This window comes from Prinia subflava (genome assembly GCF_021018805.1).
Source record: "Prinia subflava isolate CZ2003 ecotype Zambia chromosome W unlocalized genomic scaffold, Cam_Psub_1.2 scaffold_36_NEW, whole genome shotgun sequence".
NCBI lineage: Eukaryota > Metazoa > Chordata > Aves > Passeriformes > Cisticolidae > Prinia > Prinia subflava.
The window spans coordinates 2,012,002-2,026,448 of NW_026960611.1; the positions used below are offsets into that span (position 1 = coordinate 2,012,002).

At 44.7% G+C, this 14,447-nt stretch overlaps 1 pseudogene; it reads left to right on the forward strand.

Annotated features, from left to right (window-relative positions):
• LOC134565145 (uncharacterized) overlaps window positions 1–602 on the forward strand; it is a 42,366-nt pseudogene extending 41,764 nt beyond the window's left edge.
• The last annotated feature ends 13,845 nt before the right edge of the window (window positions 603–14,447 follow it).

Genomic DNA, 14,447 nt, shown 5'->3' on the forward strand with positions numbered 1-14,447 from the left:
ACTCTGCCTTCTCTGTCACCAGAGTCCTTGCTCCATTTAGTAATGGGTCCACATTATCCTTTGTTTTCCTTTTGTTACTGATGTATTTGAAGATGCCTTTCTTCTTGTCCTTGACATCCTTGGCCAGATTAATTCCAGATAGGCCTCAGCCTTCCTTATCTCATCTATATTTACCCTGACAACCTCTCTATATTATTCCAAGCAGCCTGACCTAGCTTCCATCTCCTGTGTGTTTCCCACTTAAGCCTGAGTAATTGCAAGAGTTCTTTGTTTCTCCACACAGGTCTCTTCCCCCCTTTGCCAGATTACTTGATCATTTCTTGAGCCTGGAGAAAGTGATCCTTGAGTATCAACCAACTTCAACTGGGTCATGACTTAAATGTTCTGCAGTTTATGATGTTTCATTTGTGGTTTTAGGACATTTAATCAAACAGTTGGAACTTATGAGGAGCTGCAAACTTACCTGGAAGGTTATGTGGCTAATCTGGCCCAGGCTGACAAAAAGCGACATGCAAAGTAAGTCCGATCATTTGTTTGTTACACCTGTAGCACATAATTATAAAAAAGAGTGATAGATATGCAAGCAAAATCATTGATGGTAGTTGAAGGAGATGGACCCCTAGGAATGACAGCAGTCACTGTAATAAAACAGTCTGGCTATGTTTATGGAGCCAAACAAACTTTTTCTGATACAAAAATTACATAGAATCTCAGGGTATGGACTTCCAAACAAGAACTCACTCTATTCCTGGAAAACTGAGCACAGAAAAAAAAAAAAGATTTTGTGCTGTTGGAGTCCATGTTTCCATGGATCCTCCCTCCACAGTGAGAAGTGCAGGGATTGAATTAAAACCTTTAGAAAAATTAGAATGTATAAAGCCACGTATACATAAAGTAGAGATTTAAGCTTCAACTTTAAGCTTCACATGCCCTAAGTGCCTAATTGCTGGTGTAAAAGTGCAGAGCTTCAGGCCTAGTGATATAGTTTAGACATAACAAAAATAGAGTACTGCTTATAATTCTTTGTATAATTTTTACGCAAATAAGATAAAGTTTCTCACTAAGATAGAGTTTTTACGCATAACAAGATAGAATTTTTACGTTAGCAAGATAGAGGTTTTGCACTAATAGATATGCTGTATGCATAGGTTTCTGATACTGCTTTTCGTAGTTTTTTGTAGTTTTACGAACTTTAAGAATTGCACCTAGATTGGGTAGTGTGTAGATAAAGGCATGAATATGCATTTGTAACATATAGATAAAAAGCCTCTGAGTTGGAAGTGGAGGTATCGATCGATCGATCAATCCGATCTATCGATCCAACCTCCACCTTCCGCAGCCTGGGGAAAGAGGCCTGCCAGGGAGCCAAAATGGGATTCTAAAGGTACCATCTATTGTAGCTTTTGTCGCTTGGGATCAGGGCCCCGGGGTCCCCTTCCTTTTCCCCTTGTGGCGCTTGCCCCGGAACTCTGTTTGGGGCTGCTGGGGACTCTGCGCCGGTTCGGGACCCTGGAACCCCTTCCTGCCACTGCGACCCCACAGCCGGGAACCCTCTTTGGGATTTGTGATCTAGGGATCCCTTCCTGTCACTGTGACCCTGCGGCTGGGAACCCTGTTTGGGGTTTGTGATCTCGGGACCTCCTTCCTGTCATTGTGACCCTGTGGCCGGGAACCCTGTTTGGGGTTTGTGATCTCGGGACCTCCTTCCTGTCATTGTGACCCTGTGGCCAGGAACCCTGCTTTGGGTCAGGAGCTGGAGGTTGATGTCGCCATGAGATTTTCCTAGCTTGTGGAGCATTTCATACTGAGTAGAAGGTTTGTACCTTCTCACGCTCTTTTCATGTAAACACCAGCTATGTTCTATAAACATAGCCATTGTTTTCACATTCCATGCTGGGACAAACAAGACTGTGTGACAGTCCCCTTGACCAATGTGGTGAGAGGTGGGAATGCCCACTCTCCAATCCATGGGCACCTTGTGAGAGGTATAAAATAGGAAGAATAAACAAGGCACGAGTCTTCTGCCCTGCTGCTCTGATCAACCCAGAACTCCGGCTCCAGTGTGTCTTTCTGGCTAGGCTCACAGCGATAGGTCGTTTTACCCTGAGGCTGGGATGCTGTGTTAAATTCTGTGTCAAAACCGTTGTTTATTCTGGCATTTTATTTTCTAAGACTTTATGCTCACAACCGATTGTAAGACTGCTCATTTAGGACTCTTTCACCTTCAGATATATGCTTTTATGTAATAAACAACTTTGCATAAGACTTTAAAATGTTCTTGGACTTTTAAGATCTATTAACCTGTAGAGACGGCCTTGGCATTGTGCTCAGATAGATTTTGCATTTTGATAATAAGTTCTTTGACTGGTAAAACCCTGCAGGCCAACTTTAACTCTGGTTGACTTAAGGAAACTGTATTACTGTGCAAAAGATTGTCATTTCAAAAAGAAAGAAGCAGACATAAAAGAAACAGTTTATTTTTAATGCTTCAATGTAGCACTGATGGTATTGATGTCTGCTTTTAGCTCTGGGCCACACTTTTAGTTTATGTGCCTCTGATTTTGAGTCTGAGCACTGCTCGAAGGTTAGCAGAGTTTGTTTTCCATCTGCTTAGAAATATAGCTGCATTCTTATTTCTGATCATTCTACTGGAACTGGTACACAGTCCTTCAAGCATTGCTTCTTCAGCATGGAGTGCCCAAACTTTTGCAGCTGCCCGCATCAGTAGGAATCTCACCAGGGAGCAGCTCTTGCTAAAATTACTATTGGTTCTACTCAGTGAATTTCAGTAGCATTTTTCTTCTAATTGACTTCCATAGGATTCCATTAGGATTCTCTAAGGAAATATGAAGAGTTCTCTTTCCTCCTTCTCCTTTCCTCCTCCTCCTTTCCTCCTTCTCCTTTCCTCCTTCTCCTTTCCTCCTTCTCCTTTCCTCCTTCTTTCCCACTCTCCCTTTCCTCCTCCCCTTCCCCTTCCCCTTCCCCTTCCCGCACCAGAGCACATTTCCTGCTCAAAGCTCCTTCCTGGAGCTGAAGGTTCTGATGCCATTCCCTCCTGGAATGCGCCGGATTTCCAGCAGAGCAGCGTCTCTGCCAGGCAGGGCCCTGCGTTGACGTCCCCTCTCTGCGGAGCTCTGCGGACTCTGGGGCAGGAGGTGGGAGCCACAAGCTCTGTGTACCTTTTTAACCTTTTCTGTAGTTGTTTTCGGTGTTTTCCCACTTTTGCTACATGCGGCCTTTAGAGGGTTTTTTGTGTTGCTTTTTCTCCCCCACTTTTCTCCCGCGGATTTTTGGGGAGAGGCTGGGGATGCAGCAGCTCTGGGAGGGCTGTGACCGGTCCACACGGCTCCTCCCGCCACAGCTGCCCAGGCAGCGCAGAGTTAAGGATCCAATCTCTGTGGCTGGGAGCACAACACGGCGGCATTTGTTGTTTCCTTCCCCCCTCAGCAGCTGTTAGGTGGCAGCAGGTGGAGTTCTCTTTCTCTTTCCTCTCACTCATCTCCTTTTTCCCTGTGGGCAGCACAGCCCCCCCGGTTCCAGCACAGAGTGCTTTCAGACTACCTCTGTTTAATGAAGCTTTACGCATTGTGTTTGTGTACCTTGAAAACGTGTTGATATAGGGTTTTTAAAGTTAATTTTGTTTTTTGACTGAATTCTAATTTTTTTACAGTTTTACGGTTGCTGAAGAGAGACAGCAATAAATGCAGTGCCTGATTACCTATTAAAGATTTCAACATAGTCTGATTTCTTTAACAAGAATGGTAACAAATTTGCCAGATGAAATTACACAAAATACAGGCATGAGAAGCTACTCAGCTGTTCAGCAGACTGCCCAATTAAATGTCATTATATTATTTTTTTCAGTAACCCTGCACTCTAAAAGGTCTTACTAAATTTCTGTTTCCGTGAAATTTGCAGTTGCCGTGGGTTTTTCTCATAACTAAATTACTTTTAAGTTTAATATGTTTGTTGCGACTTTTACCCCTCCCGTAGGCCATCATGCTGTTATTTCTCTTATGGATTGTTCACTTTTTCATTTTCTTTTTGTGTTAATAACAGTAGAATAAGCTACATCTTTTCCTATCTATAACTTTTCAAGGTACTAATTTGCAGTTATGTTTACCTAAGGTTTAATAATAAAATGCCCTGTTACCTTCTTTTAAGTTGAAAAAGGCTAAGTTACATTAAGTTAATCTTGTAAACTTCATGTCTGGTAAGTTTCATTTTTATTAAGTTTAGACAATCTTTTATTCCAGTTTTCAGAGACTGCTAATTACCTAAGTTCACATGTGTTATTATTATGTCTATTATCTGAAATATTCCTGATTGTTGTATTTCACTTATTCCTGATTGCTCTAAGTTTCTGGTTTCACTACATATATGTTGTATTTCTCTGGGAAATGGTTTGTCCCTCCCCAGAGACCCCTGGAGCCTGTAACCATGTAGTTTAACCCTTCCTCCCCTTTCTGTCCCTACTGGTTGAGTTCCAACTCTCTCTCCTTAGCAGGAGAGTAGATGAGGCTCTGTTCTTCCTCATTCTGTCTCTTTCCCCCTGGAAACCATCTGGAATAAACATCTTGGACTACATCTGGGGGTTAGAGCCTCTTTTGGAATCTTTTGCCTTGTCCCTGAAATATTCCTCCAAAACCTTCTAGGATCTGAGCTAGCATAGGAACTTTGGGGGGCTGCAGGGGGGATATTTCATTTGGCACTCGTAGGTTTTTATGAATTATTAGAAACCCACGTAGAAGCTGGAGACTTTAATTGCAATCTCGAAAGCTCTTTGGGACGTTCAACTACCCTATCACATTATCAGCTACTTTCTGTGGCTATAAGTATTTGGGGAAGGGTCTGTAGCTTGCTTAGCACCTGATTTGCAAGTGGACTCAGGACAGGGACTTTGGATGCTACTGGCACGACCCACGATCCTAAAGGACACAGGTAAGTCCCCCTGTATTGTGGTTACCCTGGGAATAACTCCTAGCTGGGGTGGGACTTTTACCATCGCAATCGTGGTAACTAAGGTGGCAGGGTGTACACTAGGACCTTGCGGCTTCCTGGTTTGTGTCAAAAGTGTTTTTTTGTTTTTTCTGCCGAACTGGAGCCCCGTCAGTGCGGGGTGGCTCCGGCCTGCAGAGCCGCGTTTTAGGGGTGAACACTGTATGGGACTGGTCCCAGGCCCCAGGCTAAGGTGGCAGGACACCCCCCAGTACCCTCGGTGTCGGTAAAAAGCGTCACGAAAAGCGCTGCCAGCCCTGCGTTTCCCCCCCGCCCGTACTCGCTTTAAAGAGGCGATACAGGACTGCCATCCAGGTTTTTGCATCTGAAGGTGGATATTGGACAAATAGCATTTAAAAAACATCAGAAATATGGGCACACAGCTATCTGTTCACCAAAAGAGTGTATTAAAACAGCTTAAAGATGTTTTAATTAATGTTAGAATCTCAAAACAGCTGCTAAAACAATTTGTCTGCTGGCTCTTAACTGGACTACCAGAGATCGCATTTCAAAATAAAGATTCTGTTTCACTTTGGGATGAAGTTGGGCAGTTACTGACTTTTAAAGTTGAAAATGGTGATAAAATAGCTTCTCTATTTATTCCAATATTTTTACAAGCTCTCAAGCAGCTGCTAGACACAAAAAAAAGCGGTCAGCCACCGACAAGTTGTCCACATACTCCCTTACCTGATTCCCTTACCCCTCCCCACTGTATCCAGGTCTGGATAGCTTACCATCCCCCCGTACCCTTTTACCACAGTGGGTTTTTCTCAAGAACACAGTTCTGACTGCTCCAAGGGTGCAATGCCCTCTTCCCAGGGCTCTGGCCATGTTGCAGACTCCCTGGGTCCTGCAAAACAAGTGCTGGAGAGCAATGGTGAATGCCATGTGCTTGCGCCTTCTTCCCATAATCCTTTCTTCCCCTCAATCCCTGCCCCTACTCCATATCCCTTGCCCAATCCCCTTGTGCCTTTGGTAGTCCTGCCCCACCCCTCCTCCCACTGCCTCCCCCCGAACTGCCGTGGGAGCGGGGAAGGGGGTGGGCTCCCCTCAACACACAGCCCCGGCGGGGGGGGGCGATTTCCTCACGGCAAGGGGACATGACCAGCCTCCCCTGGGAACCCAGGACAGAGGGAAAGGGCTGCCTCTTGCCAGACCCCAGGGGATTGGAGAGGCAATACCTCCTATTTCCTTAGACAATGGGAGACCAGCAGAATTTTTAAGAACTCAGACAAATGTTACTGAAAGTTTTCCCTCTGTAGCACCTGTCACATACCTCGGCAGGAGAAACGGCACGAGGGCTTATCAGCATTATCCTATCAAGATTAAAAGGAGCTTTGTAAAACACTGAGAATTTGGCAGATCCAGTAAGATATTTAAAGGGATGATCAGAGCAACTTTTAATTCAAATGAGATGGTGCCTAGTGACATCAAAGACTTATTCAGATTTCTGTTATCCCCCTCAGAGTATGATCTGTGGGAAAGCATGTGGAAAAAGAGCTTTAACAACATTATTATATGAGATTCAACAAACTCCTGGTTAAGCAAAAGACAATGATGGACATGATCACCTGTGTGGTGAAGGTGTCTGGCATTGTCCAGAAAAACAAACTTGAGTGTTATCCAAGCCAGTTTTAGATAGGATCTGTGCTGTTGCAGAGAAGATGTTTTATCAGCTACAAACAATAGAAGTGAAGGGCAGCTATATTAATATTAAACAGTTTTCTTCAGAGAATTTCTTGCAGTTTGTGAACCATCTGAGAACACAGGTGGAACGACAAGTACCAGATCCAGTGGTGAATGCAGAATTGATTAAGGAGATGGCTCAGATAAATGCTAATGAGACCTGTCATAGAATTATTCTTAGCCTTCCCCTCCAACCATCCCCCAGTTTGTCACAGATGATAGAAGCCTTTACCAAGAAAGCAGAAATATTCAGTGCACCTGAAAGGAATCCAGGACTGGCACACCCACAGCCTAAGGCAGCTGCAGTACCAAATCCAAGGAGGAAACCAATGTCACCAGACCAGCTGCAGCGCATCATCTGCCTCCATTGCAAGAAACCGGGACAGTTTGCCAGAACCTGCCCTCAAAACCAGAAACAGAAGAAATTCAACAAACAAAAAACCTGAATTTACAGCACATACCTGCTGTTGATACAACGCACAAAGATATAAATATAGCAGGACTCACACTGGCAAATGCCCCTTTCTTAAAAAAATAAAAGGGGGAGGACGGGTCACACGGTGTGGGGGTGCAGAAAAATTAAAATGTTACATGTTCAACTAACAAGCTTTGGCCGCCGTGAGGCCGATTCAGGCTTGTGACTACCAAAGGTTTTCATTTCAGATCTACTGATTGGAAAGTCATTACAGTGGACCTGTCAAACATCTCACAGGACCTGACGGTTTACCACATGGGACTGGACAGTGAGTATTTTGTTATTGGGGACACAGCACACACACCCTTGGAGATTGAGGTAGCTCCCATGACCATTAAGGGAAAGATAATAGGCCTCATGTTGTTGGCACGTTGCATGCACCCACCCTTTTACATTGTAGAGGGACAAATTTTTGCCCAGGCCATTCCCGTTCCAGCAGAGATCACAGCAGAAGCAAAATTGCCAGAAGTCTACTGGGCAGAGGTGGTGGCAGAGGATAAACCCTCTATGGCATGCAACATTGCTTGTGGGTCAGAGCGCCTCCATGTGGAAGGGGTTCTGGACACCGGCGCGCACATAACCATTTTACCCAAGACCATGTGGCCATCATGTTGGGACTTTCAACCTGTGGCTGGCAAACTTCAGGGCATAGGAGGAATCACATTGGCAAAGATGTCAAAAAACATTGTGCAAATTGAAGGACCTGACAGAAAAGTGGCAAATATCCGTCCATTCCTTGCAGACTATAAGGCCTCCCTGTGGGGGAGAGACACCATGTCTCAGTGGGGAGTCCAACTGGTCATTCCTAAGACACCCCAGGATTTTTGCAAATAGCCACTGTGGAGCACCCTACCCAAAAGTTAAAGTGGTTGGAGACTACTCCAAGGTGGGTAGCACAGTGACCTTTGAGTAAAGAGAAGCTCAAGGCGCTTGAGGAGCTCATGGAAGAGCAATTGGCTCAGGGACACATCGTAGAGACAACAAGCCCCTGGAATTTCCCGGTCTTTGTAATAAAGAAACTGGGGAAGGACAAGTGGAGGGGAGTCCATGATCTACGAGAAATTAATAAAATTGTAGAAGACATGGGACCTCTTCAACCAGGGATGCCCACTCCAACAATGGTCCGTCGAGATTGGCAATTGGCTGTCCTAGACATCAAGGACTGTTTCTTCCAAATTCCATTGCACCCCAAAGATGCCCCACGGTTTGCATTCTCGGTTCCTACTGTTAATAGATAAGCCCCAATGAAGCGTTATCACTGGAGAGTTCTTCCACAGGGTCTCAAATCGAGTCCTTTCATATGCCAACAATATGTAGCCTCATTACTGTCTCCGATATGCGCCAAGAGGAAAGAAGCCATCATCCTTCACTGCATGGATGATGTGCTTGTGTGTGCCCCCAATGACTCCATACTCCAACACATGCTTGACCCAGTGGTTGAAGTTTTAACTCTGCTGGATTTCAATTGCAGGGAGACAAAGTTCAAAGGATGCCACCTTGGAAGTACCTGGGTTTGCAAATCACTGCAAGGACCATTGTTCTGCAGAATTTAGAAATTGATTGCAATCCAAAAACCCTAGCAGGTCTCCACTCCCTGTGTGGGTCTTTGAATTGGGTAAGACCCTGGCTAGGCTTCACAAATCAGAATCTAGAACCCCTCTTCAATTTATTGAAGGGGGAGAGGGAGCTGGCTTCTCCCAGGGAACTGACCACAGAGGCAAAGACAGCAATCGAAAAGGTACAGAAGGCCTTGTCAGAGAGGCAGGCTCATCAATGTGAGCCAAAGGTGACTTTCCATTTCATTGTTCTAGGAAAGCTGCCACATCTGCATGGTTTGATTTTCCAATGGATCGAGGAGCAGAGAGATTAGCTCTTGATCATAGAGTGGGTCTTCCTCTCTCACCAAAGATCCAAGACCATCACAGAGCCACAAGAGCTGATGGCTCAGCTGATTTGGAAGGCCAGGCTGAGATTGTGTGAATTGGCGGGTTGTGACTTTGCATGTATTCACCTCCCAGTAAGACTTTCTGAGGAGGGAAAGAACTCTCCTGAGAGATTGACCAAAGAGATGTTTGAGCATTTGCTGCAGAGTAATGCCAGTCTCCAATTATCTCTGGACAGCTACAGGGGACAAATATCAGTCCATGCCGCATCCCACAAGTTGTTCAATGAGGAATTCCACCTCATTCCTTGTGAGGAGTTGGAGACCACTCAAAGCTCTCACAGTTTTCACAGACCCATCGGGGGCTTCCAACAAGTGGGTGATGACTTGGAGGAACCCACGGACTCAGCACTGGGAAGCTGATGTTGAGTTTGTGGAGGGATCCCCCCAAGTGGCTGAACTGGCCGCCGTGGTAAGAGCTTTTGAGAAGTTCTCGGAGGCAATTAATTTGGTAACCAACTCTGCCTACATGGCGGGAGTAGTGTCCAGAGCGGAGCAGGCTGTGCTCAAAGAAATAGAGAATGAACATCTCTTCAGGTTGCTTTCAAGGCTAATTTATTTAGTTTCTCATCGAGAGCATCCATTTTACATGATGCATGTGAGGTCACACACTGATTTGCCAGGTGAAATTGCAGAGGGGAATCGTCAGGCAAACTCCCTTGCTGAACCAGTTGAAAAAGCACGTCTCCATGACATCTTCCAACAGGCAAAGCTGAGTCACTAACACTACCATCAAAACGTGCCAGCCCTGATCCGACAATTCCAGCTGAAACGGAGCCAGGCTCTGTCGGAGTCTAGAACATCCCTCTGGCTGCCCTGGAGGTTTTGGAGACCGGACAGGGGGGTCTGGGATCTGTACAAGGGGGTCAACCAGCCTCACACAGAGCCCAGGAGGACACTGCCTCTGATCCCTGGCCATGGGAGTGAATGCCCACATTGTATGAAGAATCACAAGCTGAGAGAATTCAAAATAAGTAGTATTTTGTTTATCATAGAATGTAAATGTAGAATCTAGGATTTTTAGTATATGGGGTTGAAGAGACAAGATGGAGGAATTGGGGAGTGGCCCCTGTCTTCCTTGTTCTTGCTCTCGTCCCCCATCTTGTGCTGAGTTGGATTTTAGAGACTGGTTTAGAGTAGAAACGACATGTTAACATAGGTAGTAGGCATTGGTAAAATTTTGTAAATAAAAAGTACATTTTGGACGGTGGTTGGGTCAAGGGTACCGTACATAAGGTACGGGGCTCTCTGATCCGCCCAGTCCAGCCGCATGTCTTGCTCTGCTGGAGACGCCTTGCAAAGCTGGACAAGAACTGATAGATAATTAAGAATAAACAGCCTTGGTAACACAGACTGCTGGACTCAACTTGTCGTCTCTGGCTTCAGTGTGAAACACCTAGGGCAAAGAGAAGACTGAAAGCCTTATTACCTAGGGGAACAGCAACCCCGAGGAGACTCCCAGGGAACAGCAACCTTGGGAGAAAACCTTATTACCTCCGGGAACAGCAACCCCGAGGAGAATCTCAGGGAAGAGCAACCCTGAGAAGGCTCGAGCCATTGTGGGCACCTGTCCCAACTGCCAGCTCCAGGCCATGCCATCGATGGGCATGGGGGTTAACCCCAGGGGCCTTGGCAGCTGTGAAGTGTGGCAGACAGACACCACACACATTCCTAGTTTTGGTCACCTCAAATATGTTCATGTGAGCATTGACACATATTCGGGTGCAGTGTATGCCTCTGCCCACGCAGGAGAAAAGTCTGTATATGCCAAGCAGCACCTGGTGCAAGCTTTTTCAGTGTTGGGGATCCCAAAAACAATCAAAACTGATACCGACCCAGCATATGTGTCCAAGGAGTTCCTAGAATTTGTCCAGCAGTGGGGAGTGGAACATAAAACTGGCATCCCCCATTCCCCCACAGGTCAAGCTGTGGTTGAGCGTGCACACGAGATGCTCAAGCAGGTTTTGGCTAGACAGAACAGTTCAACTCTGTGGATGTCTCCACAGCAGAAGCTCTGCAAAGCCATGTTTACCATCAATTTTCTGAACTGTTCATTTGAAAACATGAGTCCACCTGTGGTACATCATTTTAACAGTGGCAATCAGTTTAAATTGTCTCAGTGTCCACCGGTCTTGATTAGGGATCCAGAAACTTGAGAAAGCAAAGGTCCCTATGAGCTCATGACCTGGGGTCGTGGCTATGCATGTGTGGCTACTCCCTCAGGCCCTCGGTGGATTCCCCAGAAGTGGGTGAAACCTTTTGTCCCCAAAAATCCAGCTCCAGCAGAAGGGGATGAGAAGCAAGTAGCTGATGCTTCAAAGAGAAGATGCCGCCAGATGGAGGAAAAAGAATCTTCCTAGGTTTGGATTCCTTCCAGCAGAAACAGAAACTTTTACCATATTTTAAAAAATGCTTGTTGTTCCCTTTTAGAGAAAACCTACCTCCCACTCAACCCTGTGATGAACCCCGATCTTGGTAATGCTGAACAGTCTGGCAGCTGCATGGATTGTCCCTCAGCTGCGTCAAGACGTCTGGGTGACCCCGGCACAGACACTTCAGCAGGAGAACATATGTTTGTCCACTGCAGCAACTAAGAATCCTATGTCCACCTGTCTGGTAGGAATTCCATTGCAGGCTGGAGAATTTCCAGCAGGTTTGAACAAATATAGGTCCAACGAAGTTCCAGAGTGGCACACCCCCCGACCACACAAAAATAATCAGAAGCAAGCTGTGGTGGCCGTGAACCCCTTAGAGGAGTGGTTGCGTAGTTTGCCCAAGATAGCTCAGGAACCCCAAGAGTTAGAGTTATTGGGTTCTTCCCCTGCGACATACTGCATACATTTTTCCGTCCTCCCAAAACCTAGCACTAACGAGTACCACCTCATAAGACAGTATCGTGGAGAGTTTACTGCAAAAAGGTGGTGTCATAATATAAGCCACATTGCAGCAGAAAACCCATCTCACTCGAGTCTCAAAAGCCTCCCTAAGGGATTGTTCTTGATTTGTGGGGATCGGGCATGGGCAGGAATTCCATCTCGGCTTTAAGAAGGGCCATGTACCATAGGACGATTGTCCGTATTGGCACCCAACCAAACTTTAATTGGTGAATGGACTCACAAAAACTAATCAGCAAACAAAATTCAAAAGAGGAGTGCTGATAATCTGGACCCAAATTGTAATTCAGAAATTTTTAATTGGGCTAAGTCAAAAAGAGTTGCTGTATCCCTGTTCCTTCCGTGGGTAGCAGCAGCCAACGCTCTAGGTGAATTGGGCCATCTAGAGTGCTGGGGGGTCAAGCAGGCAAACTTGACATCCATTGCCATCAGCTCTCTCCTAGAAGACGAGGAAATTACCAGACAGGCCACACCTCAAAACCACGATAGATTTTCTTTTGTTACTGCATGGGCATGAATGCCAGGAATTTGAAGGACTCTGTTGCATGAACCTGACCTCAAAAGCTCCAAACATCCATGCTGCCCTTCAAAGCATCAACAACTTGATCAGACAAGTGAAGCAAGAATCTGAAGACTGGATCAAAGAACTGTTCAAGGGCTGGGGATTCACAGGGTGGTGGATTTCTATAGTTAAAACAATTTTGTTATTTCTTGTCATTCTTTTCCTGGTAACGATAGCGTTCGGGATCCTATGTTGTTTGATTTTCAAGGCTATCAATAGCCTCATACCTTCTACCTCGGAATTCAACCACATAGAGTTGGCAAACCTAAAGCAGTCTGATTTCCCTACCAATTGTAAGTGGTGGAAAAACCCACACTCCATCTCAAAATGAACCTAATGTTTTTCTTGTAACCTTGTTAAGCAAAAAAAGGAGGAGATGTATTTCACTGGGAAATAGTTTGTCCCTCCCCAGAGACCCCTGGAGCCTGTAACCATGCAGTTTAACCCTTCCTCCCCTTTCTGTCCCTACTGGTTGAGTTCCAACTCTCTCTCCTTAGCAGGAGAGTAGATGAGGCTCTGTTCTTCCTCATTCTGTCTCTTTCCCCCTGGAAACCATCTGGAATAAACATCTTGGACTACATCTGGGGGTTAGAGCCTCTTTTGGAATCTTTTGCCTTGTCCCTGAAATATTCCTCCAAAATCTTCTAGGATCTGAGCTAGCATAGGAACTTTGGGGGGCTGCAGGGGGGATATTTCACATATATTGTTCTGTTTTGATGTTCCCCTCATACTCATAATAAAAGACATGCATCTCATTAAAAAAAGGGAATTTAATGCCTTAAGAACGTTCAAATAATGGAATATGTACATTAAAGATTAAGACAACAAGTCATTTTGAATAATGCAATTTACATTAAAAATTTGGAAAAAGGGTCATTAAATCTGAATCCCAACTGAGCGTAGAACAGCAAAGCCTAATTGATTCATTAACCTAAAGAGAAGATATGGATGTGTTTTTATCATCAACATTTTAAAAGTAGTCATCTATTCAGTTGATCAGACATCAATTGCCTCTGAGAAAATGAGGCCCAGTGAGAAATGACTTCACCATCACCCATCCTTCGTAACCACAGGAGCAAAAGTAGGAGTGCCAAGAGCATGGCTGTGTCTAGAAACTTAGAGAGGAAACTTGTCAACAGGAGCCTTATGTCATCATCATGGTATAGTGTTCCTACTAACCTTCTTCAGCTATTCCCTGTCCAGGCTCCCAAAAGGCTGTTCAGTGATGTCAAAGATCAACATTTCCAGCTAATGGACTTTCTCCTGAGTCTCAACTATTTGGACTTTGAAACAATGGTCATTTATCTCAATTTCCCCTAGAGACATTGGACATTATTTTTATTTTTCTCATGCTGCGAGACCTGTGTCAGTGACATGATTGGATTTAATGTTTTGTTGATTATAATTGGTTTTTTATGTATCTTGTTCCATATTTAATAGATAACCAGTAATAGCCTTAATAAGATGCAAATTGTTTTACCATCAGAACATATGAGCTTGTTTAAATTAATAAAAAAGGCAGTGATATTGTGACAGGTAGAGGAATTATAAAAGGCCTCAAAAAAATCAGGCCTGCTCTATTAAATTAATAGCTAGCCTGTCATCTCTTCTAAGTGTAGTTAAGCAATTTGCCAGTTCCCATGCGAAAACAATCTTTGTATGAAAGGTTCCTTAACACAACAACCTATTCTTGGGTTGAAAAATAAGTGCATCTGTGTAAACAATAAGATCTGTTCCCTGAGAACCCATAAAGAAAAAATGTAAACAACCTGAATCTTAGTACATACATACAAATCACCTTCTGACAAAAAAATGAAGTAGTAAGAACTAATGGGACTTGCTCTTTTTTAACATACAATTTAAGAACAAGTTAATAACATTATTATAGTA